Genomic DNA, 5,418 nt, shown 5'->3' on the forward strand with positions numbered 1-5,418 from the left:
CAGAGTCAGTTCTCCTTCCATCACCATATATTTAACCCTCTTTACCCTTTTCTACAATCCTTCCTACCCCCTTATCCTCTGGTAACCACTAAACTGTTATCTGTGTCTATGAGTTTTTGTTTCTCTATTTGTTCATCTTGTTCCTTTGTTGCTTTCAGTTTTATATCCCACATATGAGTGAAGTTATACTATACAGTTCTTGACTCTTTCTGTCTGACCCATTTCTCTTAGAATAATCTCAAGATCCATCCATGTTGTCTCAAGTGGCAGTATTTCATCTTTTCTTATGTCCTTTGCCTATTTGTGAATCAGATTATTATTATTTTTTATTATTAAGTTATATTAATTCCTTATATATTTTTTGATGTTAACCCCAGATGTGTGATATGCAAGTAGTTTCTCCCACTTATGGATGGCAGTTTTGGCAAAAGCACTGTATGCAGGGAAGGCAAGCCTGAATCCGAAGCATAGGTCTATTCCAGTAAGAACAAAATGTTTCCCCTTCTATATATTATAGAAGCAGTCTAGTGTAATAAGTCTGCCACCGTGTAGCTGGCTGTTCATCCTGGGGAATGGTGCCCTATCAATGACTCAGTGTTGGTCTCTGTTACCGGCAGATGGGACATTTAATATTGGCTATACCTAAGTTGGCTTTGTGAGTAGAGGTCCATGTTGCTGAGTTCATGCACAAACTTCTTCCCTGCCACCATGGTCACTTTGTTCATGAACCCACTGGGTGATGAGTGGCTGGAAAAAAGAGGCTGGCTGATATCCACATAAAGGGTCACCCTATCTACTTGATTGTTAAATTCTTCCTCCGCTGAGGTCATCTTTTAGTAAGGATTCACATGGGACGCAAATATCTTCATGTTTTTTTTTGCCCATACCTTTTCCCTAACTTTCAAACATGTATCTTCCAAGCCCTTGCCCATCCAGCCAAACCGTAGGCCTCTGCCCACGAATCAGTATGTAATCATACATCTGGCCTTGTTTCCTTCCAAGATAAGTGAGCTACGAGGTGCACTGCTTGAAGTTCTACCCACTGGGAAGATTTCCCTTCACCACGGTCCTTCAGGGATGTCCCAGAAACGGGCTGTACTGCTGCAACTGTCCACTTTCTGGTGATGCCTGCATGTCGTGTAGAACTATCTGTAAACCAAACCTCTGTCAACTGATCATAAGGAACTCCCTGTGAGGCCATAGGTACAGGCTGGGGGAGAGAAGGTAGTGTGGCAGGAATGGGGACCATGGGCATTTGGGACACTTTTTTATGTAACTTATTTGTGCTTTCAGAGTCTGCTCAGGACTGATCACATCCACTTGATGATGGAGTATTGCTATATGTACCCAATTTTATGGCTTGGTGAGTCAGATTATCCCCAGTTAATGATGAACAGTTTACATTGCATGGTAATGTGGCCTGTGGTTAAGTGTTCAGTCTCCTATAATGGCCAAGTATCAGACCAATATCTGTTTCTCAAAAGGAGAGTGGTTATTCCTGGAGGATACCAGGGGTTTGCTCCAAAATCCTTAAGGACCTGTGCTGTGATTCACATACACTTCCTGCCCCAAGTTCCAAACATCCTTCTGTGCAAGTGATGCTTCAAGCACCATTGGATTTGCTGGACCATGTGGCCCCAGTGGAAGAGCAGCTTGCACAGCAGCCTGGACCTTTTGTGAACTCTCCTCTTGTTCTAGGCCCCACTTAAAACCAGCAGCTTTCTTTCTTTTTTTTTTTGAAGAGAAATGAATGGCATATACTGTGTTTCCCTGAAAATAAGACTGGGTCTTATATTAATTTTTGCTCCAAAAGACACATTAGGGCTTATGTTCAGGGGAAAAATCATGCTACTGCCTATTTTCCAGTTAGGTCTTATTTTCAGGGAAACACAGTAGCATTAGCTTTAAGCAGACAACATAATAATTCAATATTTATATATGTTGGGAAATGATCACCACAGTGAGTCTAGTTAACATACGTCAGCACACATAGTTACATAATTTTTTTTCTTGTGATAAGAACATTTAAAATATATTCACTTAGCAACTTTCAAATATGCCATACAGTATTATTAACTACAGTTACCATGCTATACATTATATCCTCATGACTTATTTAATTTATAACTGGACCTTTGTACCTTTTGACCCCCTTTACACGTTTCACCTCCAACCCCCACATATAAGGGAGGTCATACAATATTTGCCTGTATCTGTCTGACTTATTTTACTTAGCATAATGCCCTCAAGGTCCATTCATATTTTCATAAATGGCTGGATTTGCTTTGTTTGTATGTGTGTGACTGAATAATATTCCATTTTGAGTGTGTGTGTGTATGTGTGTGTGTGTGTGTGTGTGTCTCTGTAATCTCACTTTTTTTTTTTTTTTTATCCATTCATCCATTGATGGACACATAGGTTGTATCCATGTTGTGGTTATTGTAAGTAATTTTGCAATGAACGTGGACGTGCATATATCTTTTCAAGTTAGGTTTTTTGTTTTCTTTGGATAAATATCCAGAAGGGCAAATATCTAGAATTGCTAGATCATGTAATAGTTCTATTTTTAATTTTTTGAGGAAACCCCATACTGTTTTCCGTAGTGGTTGTACCAATTTATATTTTGCCAACAATGCAAAATGGTTCCCTTTCTCCACATCTTGCCAATACTTGTTATTTCTTGTGGATTTTTTTTTTATTGTGGTTCTTTGTTTTTTGGGTTTTTTTTGCTAATAGCCATTCTAACAGGTATTAGGTGATCTCTCTTTGTGATTTGGAATTGCATTTCTGGGATGATTAATGATGTTGAGCACTGTTTCATACCATAAAGTTGGGTATATATAGCAACACTCCATCATCAAATGGATGTGATTGAGCCTGAGTAGACCCATCTGTATGTTTTCTTTGAGAAAATATCTATGCAGATTCTCTGACCATTATTTAATCAGAATTTTTTTTTTTTGCTATTGAGTTGTATGCATATTTTATATATTTTGGATATTAATCCTTTATCAGAATATGATTTACAAATATTTTCTCCCGTTCATTAGGTTATATTTTCATTTTGTTGATGGTTTGCTTTGTTGTGCAGGAAAAACTAGCAGCTTTTTGGGTTGCTCAATAAATAGGTCAGAGTAAAATATCCAAGTGAGGGATATGTTATTTTTAACAGTCTAAGTGACCATTAGGCATTGTGCCTTTTTTGCTTTGTTTTCATTTTTGGTTATATGAAGAACCAGATGCAACAACTTACCTTACAAGAGATATTTTGACATGTCCTACATCTTGGGGAGTCCTAGAAATTTCACTATGACAGAAGTTCCATGAATTTTTATCAGGTATATTATTTCCCACCTTCTGACATTCATCTATCTTACCAATAAGTCTGAAGTAGTTGTTACTTCTTGCCCACTAAGTGCAGTCAGCAAAATGTCGTCAGTGTGAGCCATTATGATATTTTGTGGAAGGGCAAAGCCATCAAGTTCCCTACAGAGTAAATTAGGACACAAGCCTGGAGAGGTGATATACTCCTGGGCAATGAAAGTATATTGCTGGCTTTGCCAGGTGAAAGCAAAGAGCTTCTTTTGGTCTGGAGAAGAGAAGCATTTGTCAGGTAAATAGCTACATACCAGATACCAGTGAATGTGCTAATTTGCTCACGCATTGAAACCATATCTGGTACAGCAACTACACTTGGAATCACCACCTGATTAAGCTTATGATAATCCACTGTCATTCTCTAAGATCCGTCTGACTTTTATACAAGTGAAATAGGTGACTTAAATGAGGGTGTGGTGGGAGTCACCACCCCTGCCTCCTTCAAGTCTATAATGGTAGCACTAATGTTTGCATTCTCTCCAGAAATGTGGTTTATCATTTGGTTTACTACATTCCTGGATAGATGCGGTTCTGGTGGCTTCCATTTGGACTTTCCCACAATGATAGCTTTCCTACCATTGTTCAGGGAACCAACGTGGGGATTCAGCCGTTGCTGAGTATATCTATTCCATTTATGCATTCTGGAAAAGGGAAATAACCACCGATGGGTTCAAGCACCCATTAAGCCCTCTCTGAGATAGACCTGAGTTAAAATTCCATTGATCACCTGACCTTCATAAGCCCCTTTTCTGAATAGTGGGCCTCAGTGACATTTTGAGTCTCTTGGAATTAATGTCAGTTCAGAACCCGTATTTAGTAGTCCCTGAAGTGTCTGACTACTTCTTCCTCATAGAGGATTATAATTACCTTTAGGGAAAGCTGAGGCAAGAATTAACAGTATAAATTTAATAGCACACTGGGGTCCTCTTCAAGGGGAACTGGCTTCCTCTTCATTCAAGAGATTCTGGTTCTGTAAACTGGCTCAAGTGTGCGAATTGATTGATAAGATATGAATCACTGTATTTATGATTCAGGTTAGATTTGTTCACTTGACCTAGAACTTTTCTGCTTGCACTGATCAAGTAAGACTTTTGTAGGCTTTCTGATTATTTCACATCTAGGAACACCATGATCAAGTGGTCAGTGCCATAAGTCTGTGAAAATAAGACTATTTGATTGCTGCTTTGACTCTCATGTTCACTAGAGTAAGTGTGCTCACCTTGCCTTTGGCAGTTGAGTGCCACCACTTGGCTCATATCACCCTGAGAGTCAATTACTCCCATTGCATTTAGGTTTCACAATTCAGTGACTGTAGTTCCCACCATAAGATCAGGCCTACAGAGAAGCCAATCACAGACTTTTTCAGGATGCCAGGGCCCCCCTCACAAATTTATTTCTTACAGTGTTGGTAAAGTTTTGTGTTCTGGAACCTCCCAGTAGAGGTGACTAGGTCTTAAATAACAACAACAACAAAAAATGACTTCAATTTTTCTAAACCTTTGAATCCTTTCTTCTACATTAGACCAAAGCAGGTCCAGAATTTCCAATTGACTCATTGTGTGCCAACATTTGGTGCATGTTTTAGCTGATTAACCAAACTGTTAGAGCCCCTTTTCACAACTTAAGTTGTAACATTAATGCAAAATCTCTGCTTTGTAATCTCATATCAATACATTTGGCCTATTCCAACTTTATGTTTCTCCCACCATTATCTCACACCCTTAGTATTTATTTCACACACGTTCTGCAGCTTTTTGTCTGTATGAATTAGAAAACTCAAGTAATTCTTCTGGAATATAACACCCTTCCTCATGGGTCACACACTATACCTTATATTTAGGGACCTGCTGGGATTTGAGTTTAATCATATGTGTAGAACCAAAGAGAGATGGTGGGAGTGGGTCTTCAGAAGAATCAGCATTGTTTTTCCTGGCAACTGACTTAGGGGAGGCATCACTGGTTCCTCAGACAACGGAGGGTTAAAAGCCTCCAATGGGGGTGAGGAGGTCACTTCTACTGGCAAATGACTCATCAGAATTT

General features: G+C 39.1%; 1 pseudogene; it reads right to left on the reverse strand.

The window, feature by feature from the left end:
* Positions 1-511: 511 nt before the first annotated feature.
* LOC117038501 (uncharacterized) lies at positions 512-4,661 on the reverse strand (annotated as a pseudogene).
* Between the last annotated feature and the right edge of the window lie 757 nt (positions 4,662-5,418).

Source organism: Rhinolophus ferrumequinum, chromosome 18 (genome assembly GCF_004115265.2).
Source record: "Rhinolophus ferrumequinum isolate MPI-CBG mRhiFer1 chromosome 18, mRhiFer1_v1.p, whole genome shotgun sequence".
Taxonomy (NCBI): Eukaryota; Metazoa; Chordata; class Mammalia; order Chiroptera; family Rhinolophidae; genus Rhinolophus; species Rhinolophus ferrumequinum.